Below are 13,542 nucleotides of genomic sequence, written 5' to 3'. Positions count from 1 at the left end.
TTAACCCTGACATGCTCAAAGGTAATGCAGTGGTTCAGCTCCTCAGAATGCTCTACGATTGCATTCGCTATCAGTCTTAGTTGCGAAAATTGTTTCTATGCTTATGTAGCTGGTAGGAGAGTCAGCACAGGGCTTTTTTTGTAGACGATGACAGATGATTGCTCGGTGCACGGTCTTTTGGTTGAGGCATGAAACGTCTAAGGGTTGGCAATGTGCGGTAAACCTGTATTTCTTGCTTGAGAAACAGGCGGGCCAGCATTTTACTTGTATCTTTGACATATAGGCTGGTGATTTGGGCTGTTTTGATAGCGTGCATGCTCTGCTGTGGTTTTTGTTTTATCTCTCAATTCACTATACACAACGTGGTTACAACGCGGTTTGACTTCACTTGCACCAGTATAGTATATATCTAGTAGCAATAGTTATGTGTACTCAGAAACTGTATTTACTTATCAAATCTTATGCTCTGTGCAGGCTAAGTACACATAACAACTATTGCTACTAGATATATACTATACTGGCGCAAGTGAAGTCAAACCGCGTTGTAACCACGTTGTGTATAGTGAATTGACAGATAAAACGAAAACCACATGGAAGTAAATACAGTTTCTTATGTGTACTCAGAAACTGTATTTACTTATCAAATCTTATGCTCTGTGCAGGCTGAGTCTCGTTCGTGCCACCGACAGGTGCACACGTCGGCGGCCGGCGTCTCTGAACAGGCCCTTTGTATGCGCTGATGGCGACGATGGAGGCCCTATTTCTACGACGCGCGCCCAACAGCGGCCCGCCACCCAGGATTACTCAAGTCTTCCTTGGATACCATGGCTGCGCCTCCTTATCGGTGGTCTTTCAGCAGCAACAACTCTCTCCCCCTGCTCAGCAGTGGTCTTCCTAGCAGACTTTCTCACCGCCCTCGAACGGATTACCTGTGTGTGTTCGCGTGTGTCTGCTGCTCGGAAGGCGCGCCCTGGACTCTGGACGAACGGTGAACTCTCCCGCACGCACTTTGTGTGCCTGCTATACTCTTTCGCCCAACGGCCTCTCTTCACGCTGCCTTCTTCCGCTTTCTCTCAGCGCCCACCCTGGTCCGCTTCTATACCTCATGCCTTCCTGGCTTCTCTCGCGCTCGCAGCGCCCGTTCCGGCGCACCCTCCGCGTTGCTCTTGGGCTGCGCGCATGTCGCGGAGTTGGCCGCAGTCGTAGGCCCACACGGGGCGGGTCGGGCTCGTACATCGCTATCTGAGAGCGGTAGTCTGCGCTGTCGTGTCCGTCGGGGTGGCCGCCCCGGACTCTTCCTCTTCTGCCGCCACCGCTTGCTCCGTCGTCGCCGCGCTGCCCCTGCGCCTCCCGGTCCTTGCGCCGGACCGCGCCGCCGCCCGCGCTCTTCTCGCTCAGGGCGTCTATCGCTCCCGTGCGCTCTCTTCCTTTGGCTCGCCTTCTTGGCAGCCTAACTCCACTGCGCTCAATTCCATTGCCCGCTAACCGCACACGCGGTAAACCACATGCGAGGTCTCTACCCCCATGACTACCCCACTTGCCTGCCTCAGTGCTCGCTAACTACGCAGCGCGCTCTTATAGCCCGCTCATCTCTCCGGCCTCTCCAAAATTTTGAACGAGCCACCTCCTTCCTTTTTGACTCTCTTCTTATGCAGGCGCTGCGCGTTTTGGCGATTCTGTGGGTGTCCTCGTGGCGGTGGGTGTACTCTGGGGTTGGCCGCAGTTGTCGGCAAACACGGGGCAGGTTGGACACGTGCTTCGCTATCTAAGGGTGGTAGTCTGCGTTGTCGTGTTCACGGCGGGGCTTCCCCGGACTCCTCCGGCACTGCCGCCACCGCCACACTCCGACCCGTGTCTCGCTGCCCCTACTATCCCGCTCTGTCGCCGTGCCGCGCTAGCGCCCCACCACTCTTTTAGCGCGCATTTCGTGCCCGCAGCCGCTTCGCGGCATACCTCTGATCATCAAATGCTAAGTAGCTCCTTCTATGCGTGTCGTGCTTTTCGCTCTAAGGCAATCTTGAGACTGCCTTTCGCATGCTTTTCACTAAACCATATGCCTGCTACAGCATAATGCACAAGCTGGAAGGTTCCACATAAATCTAGGGGGTTTTCTAATCACATTGTTATCAAAGAAAATGCGGTAGCGTTTAGGTTGCCTGCAACGGCGTCCACATTATATTTTTGCGATATTTCTGGGGGCTAAGCACCTGATTGGAATCAGTTCCATTGCCCTTATATAGTATACATGAGTTGTCACTTTCTAGAATGTACAGCCCGCCGCGGTGGCTCAGTGGTTATGGTACTCGGCTGCTGACCCGAAAGACGCGGGTTCGATCCCGGCCCCGGTGGTTGAATTTCTTTGGAGGAGAAATTTTAGAGGCCCGTGTGCTGTGCGATGTCAGTGCACGTTAAAGAACCCCAGGTGGTCGAAATTTTCGGAGCCCTCCACTACGGCGTCTCTCATAGCCTTAGTCGCTTTGGGACGTTAAAACCCCATAAACCAATAAACCAACCAATCTAGAATGTACGAATATCTGGATTATATGTGATTGTACTAATCCGATCCGCTTATCCACCATAATTCATTTTCTGGGCTGTGCCTACTTCCTAAATTTTGGAGTTTGAAGGTTTCAGTGGTCCTCAGATCTTCAAATCTTGGCAGTGTTCTCTGATTAGTCAACTGGTGGTCACAAGGTGTTGATGACATCACAACCCTCCCAGTCGCATTCATAGATCCCTGGAGATTCTCATACCACTGCTGGCACAGTGGTGCAGTGGTTGAGCGATACACCAGTGCCTAGGTAGGTAGCTCGGCCCCCAGTGCAGCTAGCAGGACCCAGGTTGCTCTTGCCGAGCTCCTCTAAAGTTCATGTGTAACCCCGTGATGGATTAAAGTGGGAATTGCATTGCATTTATTTGAATCAGCTTCATTGCTAAGTAGCATGGGGGGCAGGTAGCTCACAACCCATGGTGGCCAGGTTGTGACGATGTCACAGTGTCATGTTACCTCTTTCGACCAGTCGAGGAATTTTGTGACAGAAACCGAAAATTTTTTCTGGGACAAGCTAAATGCTACCGTATAAATATGCATGGCATAACAGCACTGGACACAAAGTGACAGACGAGTAAGAGCGTTAGCGAGTGTGTAACAGGATTTTGTGGGCTACATACTGCTACAAACGACACAATACTACAAACGACACATTACTACAAACGACACATTACTACAAACGACACATTACTACAACAAACGACACAAGACTGCAGACGACAAGACTACAGACGACAAGATACTACAAACTACAGAGCATTACAAGACGACAAGGTCCCATTATACGACAGGCTTGTTTCTTTTTTTATTTTTCTGTTGTTTTTTCGACAGGGCTTGCTGCCAACTATCAAATTTAGGGACGGGGCATAACTAATCGCGGTTGAAGTGTACACGGCAACTGGTGGAAAGTCGGCCACGTAAATGAGATTCCTGGCACTAGGGATAGCTCCCACTTGGTGTTCAACGTATCCGTCAAAGCAGGCGCTTCTGCGATTTTGTGGTCCGCAGGAGCGTAGTTATCCGAGGAAACATTTGGCCAGCTATGGGCCAGTGAAACGTTGCCAGAAATCTACATGCCTCTGGTCACGCGTGTTTTCGAGCTTCTTCTGTCGTTCCTGGGCTGATTCAGCGACGAAGTAGCGCAGCGCTTGCGGCGCAGAATGCATCCGTTGCACTGTCAGCTGTATGACAATGCCTGCACATGGTAGCGGCGCAAGAGATGGAGACGACTGGGCATGCTATGCATACCACGTGACCGGCATGGCCAGCAAGGATTTCAGAATTCTCAAATCGCTGCTGTTAGTTGATCCGCGACCATAGTCAGTAGCTTCGCTTTCGACGATGCCCCTTTCTCACGCGCACCGCGCTTCTTCCATTCGGGATGCTTTGCCGAGCCGGCGAACGCGTAGGCAATGATTTCCCCGGTAGGCCATCGACACGTATTTGGCCTGGTTTGTCCGGCGGTTACTTACTATTTGAATAGAGAGTTATAGCATATCGTTACTGTGTTTACTTTACCGTTTAGAGTGTTACCGGATGCCGGATTTTCCGGTTTAGCGCTGCGCACGGCAGTGCCGCCTCTTAATTCCATTCCTGGGTTGGCGTCCACTTTCCGGGGCTGTGTCGAGAAGGTTGAGAAGCGCTATTTCATCTGCGTGCTTAGCGGAAGAACGACCTCTACAACCTCTGGGTATTTGACCGCGCCACCTCGTTCTCTATAACCGAGTGGTGTGGCCAGAGTTGTTCGCTGTAACTACGGCGAATTTCCGTTGCCCTCATGCATATTTTCACGGTAGCATCGCACCCGCTCGTAATAAGCGAGCGTTCGTTATATCTGCGGTCATTAAAGCGGGCTCCACTGTACATCCGCTGACTTCGCTTTAATACACTACTATCAAGAAAGTCTAGGTAAGACTGCAGATATATGGGTAGATGAAGTAATGACCGATCGCAACATTTGTTGTCTGCCTTCTGGAGAGGCCGTACAGCAGATAAGTAAAAGCGAAGAGTGAGAAAACCGAATGAATCAATACAAAGTTTTCCTGCGAGCATGTCCAGAAAAGACAGGCGAGCACATAGTCTCCTATTAAGCACAGCTGCCAGAAAAGGGGTTGTTGGTAGTTTCGAAAATAAATGCCTGAAACAAGTTGGTGGACAAATGGTGCACGCCAGATTAACCACTCTTTATCACTCCTTCTAGGGCGCAAAAAATTCTGTTGACGCAACGTTTGCCTTTGGTAGCGCCCCAGGAAAAGTCACAAGAACTCCATGTACTTCAAGTGTCTCTGCTTCCTCGCACAATGCTCCATTTGCAAGAATGTTGCAGCTCAACATCGCAACGAATATGTCAACAAAAATAGCGCAGGAACAGGACAAGGACAAGCAAGGATGCACACAAGCGCTAACAATATGTTACCAAATAGTGTCCGTGCAAAAACGCAGCGTTCTGAACCCATCCAAGGGTGTGTTTTTTTATCATACTCTTTTTATCAGAACAAAAGAGGTTGACGTCATCATAATAAGCCAATGTCGTAACTTCTTACTGTACTATAGTGACAAGCCATGATTAGCTATGGAAAGGAAAATGATAGGTGTAAAGTTAAGAGATCGGAAGAGGGCGGAGTGTGTGAGGGAACAAACGCGGGTTAATGACATCTTAGTTGAAATCAAGAGGAAGAAATGGGCTTGGGCAGGGCATGTAATGCGAAGGCAAAATAACCGCTGGTCCTTAAGGGTAACGGAGTGGATTCGAAGAGAAAGCAAACGTAGCAGGGGACAGCAGAAAGTTAGGTGGGCGGATGAGATTAAGAAGTTTGCAGGGATACAGTGGCGGCAACTGACAAAGGACAGGGTTAATTGGAGAGCCATGGGAGAGGCCTTTGCCCTGCAGTGGGTGTAGTCAGGCTGATGATGATGATGATGATGAGCTATAGGGGCTCGGGATATATAACGTGGGCCGCAAAGGCAATGTCAAATTTGTGATTTAAATAAAATACGTTTGATAAGTTCTGGATGTTACGGAGAGCAAGTGCTCCCAAGAGGTTCTCGTTGGGCGTCGGATGGGAGGTGGAGGGATTCTCGCACATTTTATTACAATGTAGTATAACAAGGAGGGACTGGCAAGTCGGTTTCGGGGCGATGGAAAGGTATGTGTCTGTATGTAGGTGGCGATACATGAAAGTTTCGCTTCTCAGATGTGCGCGGAAACGTAGAGGGCGCGTGCGGCGGCAGCTCTGGGGCCCCGTAAGTACACTGCGTACGAGAAAGCCCCAACTGACTCAAGCTTCAACGGAGACCTATTACTCGCGCGACGGTGTCTCCCAAACTGCTCAAGCAGGAGGGTCTTGTAGATGCAAAATCCCCCGGCTTTTCACCTACACCTCATAATGTGGATTCTAGCGTATACATAGCCAATTTTCATTAATTTCGAGTTGATTTCATTTACGGCTCTTGTCGTGAATTCGTCTTTTTGCTGTGGACAATAAATAAAGTGAATAAAGTGAGAACATATCGCATTAAACAATTTTTTCTTGCTTAAGTAACGCAGTAACCACGACAAAAGGAAGACGGGAGACCACACGAGCGCTAACAACCGGTTATTTTATTCTAGGAAAAGTATATAAAGGCGCAAGACACAGGGAACAACCCCCCCAAAAAAAAAAATAAAAAATAAAAAAAATAGGAGGACAAAGATTAAAGCTTACTGCGCATGAACATCATATTCGAGACATGACATTTTTTGCAACGAAATTCCAAGACTACATTCCATAGGAGACGGCACTCCCCAATCTCCTGGACCTCACCCAATTGCCAAGAAAGCGTAACTTCCTATCTACCAAATTGATAAATGGTGAAGAAACACACTCATCAGCTTCCTTCCTGATCGCATAGGCCTCCACCAGCTCCCTACAAATGCAAACAGGGATATTAAACAAGACACTTGTCTTATCTACTGGGGGAAGGAATCGTTGTGCTCAATGCAATGCAAAGTCAAGTTGTATGACACCTCACCTACGTGTGATGTTCGTACAAATGCTCATTCCTTCCCACTTAGAAAGACAAGTCTCCTGTTTAATCACCCTGATCGAATTTATAGCGAGATAGTGGAGGGAGTTATGGTCAGGAAGGAAGCAGATGACTGTGTTGCTTCACCATCCATCAATTTCGTAGGTAAGGAGTCAGGCTCTCTTGACAATTGGATGAAGTCCGAGTTTTGCTGAAAAAGATGTCATGACTGGACTATGATGTGCATGCGAGTATGGTTTTTTAGATTTGATCTTTGTTCTTCTGCTTTTTGGATTGTTCACTGTGTGTCCTGCGCCTTCATATTGCCACGTATCATTGTAGTGTTTGTTCGTTCACGCTCAAGGCTGCAGGAAAGGGCTGTTATCTTTTTGTTCCTGACGCGAGAAGCGACCGGACTAATCTCGATTGTTCACAGCCATGAACAGCTTCTCCTACGTGTTTCTAGATTGCTCTAGATGATCTCGACCTGAGAGAGAGAAAGGAATTTTAATGAGGGAAAGGTGGAGAGGTCGGCCATCTCGACCTGTTTTCTCGAAGTTTCCTAGCCGGCTTTAAATTGAACAATGCCACGAGCAGCGGGCATTCGTAGTTCGACGACCAACGAGCACGTTTGTTGCTTACGCCGCCGCCGAGTGATTCAGTTATTTTGCGGGCGCAAGTCAGCCCAAATAAAGAGCTTCGTTTCCAAGACTGGCTGGTGTCTTCCTGACCACCGGACTGCCGTCACTACAACGTGACATCTGGTGGAGGTGCTGGGAAGCCTCACATGTTCCGGACACCCCCTACAAGCCGTGACGCCAGCCCTCTGAGTCATCAACCGCAGGACCTGAGTCCAGTCCACCGCGCTAGCCGACGCCTTCAAGGGGACGCACCAGAGTTCGGGAATCTGCCGGACCCTACCCGGAAGCGGAAGCCAGCCGCAACTTCTACCATGAGCTTGCCCCAGACGACGACTCCAATCATTCTTCACCAGCCCCGGGTGTCACCAACCTTCGACGCTTCGCCTGGCGCCGACCCCGAAGAATGGCTGGAGCAGTTCGACCGTGTGGCTATCTTCAACAACTGGGACGATGCCACGAAACTTAGGTACGTCTTCTTTGCCCTGGAGAGACCAGCAAGAGTCTGGTTTGAGAATGAGGAAGCCAGCCTCGCGAATTGGGAAACCTTCAAAGAGCAGCTTTTCAAGACTTTCACAAACGTCGTGAGAAAGGAGAGAGCCCAGCAGCTGCTACAGTCTCGCATACAACACCCAAACGAGACCGTTGCAGTGTACACTGAGGAGATGAAGCGTCTCTTCCGGCGTGCCGACTCGAACATGAAGGAAGAAGAAAAGGTCAAGCTGCTTATGCGAGGAGTTAAAGAACAACTCTTTCCCGGGCTCGTACGGAACCCACCGAAAACCGTGGCGGAATTCATAGAAGAGGCCTCCACGATGGAAAAAACTCTTGACGCCCGAGCCCGCCAATATGAGCGCCAGCAGTGCGTTTTTTCAGCAAACTGCCTGGACGCCGCTAACAACGATAACCTGCGGGAGGTTATGCGCCAAGTTGTACGAGAAGAGCTCCGACGATTGCTGCCAAATGGAACGCAGCCGCAGGTTACATCACTTACTGACGTAATCCGGGACGAGGTTCAACAGGCCTTGGGTGTGACGCCGACACCCACGCAGCCTCTGCAGCCCCCAGCCATGACTTACGCCGCAGCTGTGCGCCGTCCTGCACCTCGACGACGGGACCCAAGCCCCTATCGCCTTCAGCCACCTGCGTTGGACCGCCGCCCACTCGCCCCAACCCGCCCGTCCTATGAGCGACGCGCGCAGCCGAGGAAATGCGACGAGTGGAGAACTCCCGACCAGCGCCGCCCACTATGTTTCCACTGTGGCGAAGCCGGTCACGTCCTCCGGCACTGCCCATACAGAAGACTGGGCATCCGAGGGTTCTCTTACGACGCTCCACGACTCCGACCCGGCCAGCGACCAGCCGAAATCGAAGAGCTTTTACGTCGGGAAGAATACTCATCGCCGAGCCGCCTATCACGTTCCCCGTCGCCATCGTCCCCGCGCTTTGTATCCCCTAGCCGAGGTTACGCCGTGCGTGGACGCTCCCCCAGCCCCCGAAGGTTAAACTAAATAAAGCAGCCTCTGGAGCTGAGGTTGCTTCTAAGCGCAATGACAAAGATCCTCCATCGACGAGTACTCAAGACCATGCCTCAACTACGACGACAACACCGACGACGACGACACCGACGACGACGACTCGGCCAGACTTGAAGCTTTTACCGCTGCCCAGTGAAGTAACGTCGCAGTACGCCCACCGCAGCCTCACTACTCGACGAAGCCGAGATCGGACACCGAAGACAACGTACAATACGAGAACGCGAACAAGTGACCTTGAAGTTACGGTCGACGGTCACGCGGTTACTGCCTTGGTGGACACGGGAGCTGACTACTCTGTCATGAGTGGCCCACTCGCTGTCCGACTCAGAAAGGTAACAACAACCTGGGATGGCCCGCTGATCCGCACCGCAGGTGGCAACCTGATTACGCCGTCAGGACGCTGTACCGCGAGAGTTGCTGTAAATGGGAGAACCTATGCGACAACCTTCCTGATCCTACAGCAATGCTCGAGAGACGTGATTTTGGGAATGGACTTCCTGAACGAACATCGGGCGAACGTAAACAAAGGTACGACGATCGCTTTCCTCGACGAGCAGGCAGACATCACAGACGTATTTGCCCTACCCGACCAACCCGTAGAACCATCTGACCAAGGCCATCAACCCACGTTCGACATCAACCCGGCATTACCCCGGAGCAGACAAGACCAAATACGCAGTCTTCTTCAAAGGTACACCGATTGCTTCTCATCAGCATCGAATGTGCGACGAACCCGGCTTGCCAAGCACCGCATTGTCGCAGACGAACACGCGCGACCACTGCGACAGAGCCCCTACCGCGTATCGCCGCTAGAACGCCAAGCTATCCGCAAGCAAGTTGAGGAAATGCTTCGTGACGACGTCATACAGCCATCGAGGAGCCCCTGGGCAGCACCGGTCGTCCTAGTGAAAAAGAAAGACGGCAACCTTCGCTTTTGTGTCGATTACCGCCGCCTGAACAACATTACGAAGAAGGATGTCTACCCCCTCCCCCGCATCGACGATACACTGGACCGGCTGTGCAACGCTAAGTACTTCTCATCGATGGACCTGAAGAGCGGCTACTGGCAAATTGAAGTCGACGAAAGAGATCGCGAGAAGACTGCGTTCATCACGCCAGACGGACTCTTCGAGTTCAAGGTGATGCCATTCGGCCTCTGCTCTGCCCCAGCGACGTTCCAGCGAGTAATGGATACGGTGCTCGCAGGCTTGAAGTGGCAGATTTGCCTAGTCTACTTAGATGACGTTGTTGTCTTCTCCTCAAGCTTTCAAGACCACCTCAGAAGGCTTCGGATAGTGCTGGAAACGATCAAGTCTTCAGGCCTGACACTGAAACCAGAGAAATGCCACTTCGCCTTCGAGGAGCTGCTGTTCCTTGGTCACGTCGTAAGCAAGGATGGAGTTCGCCCAGACCCCAGTTTCCACAGCCTAATGACAAGAAGGCTATACGCAGATTTCTTGGATTGTGCGCTTATTACCGACGATTCGTCAAGAACTTTTCGCGCATCGCTGAACCTTTGACTCAACTTACCAAGGCTGACGTGCCTTTCAAATGGAAAAGGCCACAAGAGGAAGCTTTCAACGAGCTGAAGTGCCGCTTACAGTCCCCTCCTGTGCTCGGGCACTTTGATGAAAACGCCGAAACCGAAGTTCATACCGATGCAAGCGGGGTGGGCTTAGGAGCGGTCCTCGTTCAGAAAAATGGCAGACAGGAGAAAGTTATCGCGTACGCTAGCCGTTCACTGTCGAGAGCCGAAGCCAACTATTCGACGACAGAAAAAGAATGTCTCGCCATTATTTGGGCCACATCCAAATTTCGCCCCTACCTATACAGACGACCATTCAAGGTTGTGAGCGATCACCATGCTCTGTGCTGGCTGGCCAATTTGAAAGATCCCTCCAGCCGCCTTGCTCGTTGCAGCCTGCGTCTTCAAGAATTCGACATAACTGTAGTCTACGAATCTGGCCGCAAGCATTCCGATGCAGACTGCTTGTCACGAGCTCCTGTCGACGCAGCACCCGAAGAGGAAGACGACGACGCTTTCTTAGGACCGGTGAGCGCCAGCAGTTTCGCGCAGCAGCAGCACTCGGATCCTGACTTGCAAAGCCTAGTTGATTATCTGAAAGGCAAGACCGCATCGCCTCCCCGAGGGTTCAAGCGGCAACTGTCGTCCTTCGTCCTTCACAATAATGTCCTCCTGAAGAAGAACTTCGCGCCTAATAGGACAGTGCATCTTCTTGTCGTGCCCAAAAATCTCAGGCAAGAAATTATGCAGGCATGTCATGATGAGCCGACTGCAGGACATCTCGGGATTGCTCGCACGTTGCACCGCATCCAGGACAAGTACTATTAGCCACGGCTAGCTACCGATGTTTCCCATTACGTGAAAACGTGCCGTGAGTGTCAGCGACGCAAAACGCCTCCGACTAGACCAGCCGGACTCCTGAACCCCATACCACCGCCAATTAAGCCCTTTCAGCAAATAGGGATGGACCTCCTCGGCCACTTTCCGACCTCTTCATTAGGAAACAAGTGGATCACCGTGGCCACCGACTACATGACCCGCTACGCCGAAGCAAAAGCATTGCCTTGTGGTACCGCCACATTAGTCGCAAAATTTTTTGTCGAACAAATTCTCCTGCGACACGGCGCCCCGGAAGTGCTCATCACAGACAGAGGAACGGCGTTTACAGCGGAGCTGACGCAAGCCATTTTAAACTACAGCCAGACAAGCCATCGGAGGACCACTGCCTATCATCCACAAACCAACGGACTCACAGAGCGTCTGAACAAGACCATCGCAGACATGCTCTCCATGTACATCGACGCCGAACACAAGACGTGGGACTCCATTCTGCCCTACGTGATCTTCGCTTATAATACTGCCGTCCAGGAGACAACCAGGTTTACCCCATTCTAGCTGGTATACGGCAAGAAGCCCACGACAACACTCGACGCAATGCTCCCGCACGTTTCCGACGAAGACAACCTCGACGTCGCCGCCTACCTTCATCGCGCCGAGGAAGCCCGAAGACTTGCGCGGCTTCGCATTCAAGACCAGCAGCACACCGACGCCCGACGCTACAATCTGCGCCGACGAGACACGCATTACAAGCCAGGTGATCGGGTTTGGATATGGACGCCAGTTCGCCGCCGTGGATTGAGAGAAATGTTGCTGCGACGCTACTTTGGCCCGTACAGGGTTCTCCGTCGGATCGGTGACCTCGACTATGAAGTCATGCCCGACGCCACGACAGCATCTCAGCGACGCCGCCCACGCCCGGAAGTCGTACATGTCGTACGCCTGAAGCCATATTATGAACGCTAAAGGACTCGAAGTTTCATTTTCCGTGTTTATTTTCATTTTAAAGCATCGAGACGATGCTTCTTTGGAAGGGGGGTAATGCCACGTATCATTGTAGTGTTTGTTCGTTCACGCTCAAGGCTGCAGGAAAGGGCTGTTACCATTTTTGTTCCTGACGCGAGAAGCGACCGGACTAATCTCGATTGTTCACAGCCATGAACAGCCTCGCCTACGTGTTTCTAGATTACTCTAGATGATCTCGACCTGTTATCTCGAAGTTTCCTAGCCAGCTTTAAATTGAACGATGCCACGAGCAGCGGGCATTCGTAGTTCGACGACCGACGAGCACGTTTGTTGCTTACGCCGCCGCCGAGTGATTCAGTTATTTTGCGGGCGCAAGTCAGCCCAAATAAAGAGCTTCGTTTCCAAGACTGGCTGGTGTCTTCCTGACCACTGGACTGCCGTCACTACAACGTGACAATATACTATTCCGAGGATGTAATAACCAGTTGTTAGTCAGCGTCTGTGTCGTCTCCAGTCTTCCTTTGTCCTGTTTACTGCGCTTTATGTCCCAGTTTTATGTATTGTGAACAAATCTGCGCATTTTTTATTCTGTATAGAGATGTGCCAGAAAATGAAAACTCATAGCAAGGTTGACTGAAATTTTGTTTTGTTCTGAACCCGTTTGAACTGGTTCGAGACGGTCCGAATCGGTTCGAACCGGAACGGAATGGCCCTCTGGATCCGAACCCGGAACTGAAGCCGAAAGGCGTGAATCCGAACCCGAACCGTAGCCGAAAAAATGCCGGTTCCACACCCTGATTGTGGCACTCCATGGATGGACAGCTGCGGCCGTAGAATGGGCATTTAAAGCCTGTACAAATTTGAGCTCGGCACGTCAAATCTATCGTAGAGTTTCGCTAACTGCTTGCCCCGTTTGCTGGGAGCAGATCCAGACATCATCAACACCGCTAAACGTCGGACATTTATCAGCAGCAGTGCTTGAGCCCGGCGGCACTCGCAGATCGCGGATGTTTGGCGTCTTGAAGGCTACCGGCAAACTAGCAGCGAGGCATGTTATGTAGAACACTACATCCGCCGCGAGCGCGTCTCCTACACTACCGGCTTTTCGACCAAGGCTAGAGTGCACCTTTTGGACACGCATCGTGTTCCACGACAGGAAAAGATATCAAAACGTGTATAGGTGCATTTAAAACCACTTAGCTCACAAATATTTCTGGAATGTCTTACGAACTACGTTCACGCACAGAGCACATATTCATGCTCAAAGAACTTCAGCCATATTGATGGAAAAAGGCCCATTCGTACGCAATAAATATTCTTGAAATCAACTCAGGTAGTTGCTGCAAGAAAAAAGTAAACATTTCATCGCGAAGTGGAGGAAAGTAGTTATACCACCACACTTCACTGCCCAGACGCACCGCAGAAATTTTCGACGCCCTTCTTTGCTTATTGGTTCGAAAAAGCGTTCTTCATAACACACAT

The sequence above is a fragment of the Amblyomma mixtum genome, chromosome 6 (assembly GCF_055824585.1).
Source record: "Amblyomma mixtum isolate Tamu chromosome 6, ASM5582458v1, whole genome shotgun sequence".
Lineage (NCBI taxonomy): Eukaryota > Metazoa > Arthropoda > Arachnida > Ixodida > Ixodidae > Amblyomma > Amblyomma mixtum.
The sequence above is the reverse complement of the archived record's forward strand: the minus strand, read 5'-3'. Positions refer to the sequence as shown.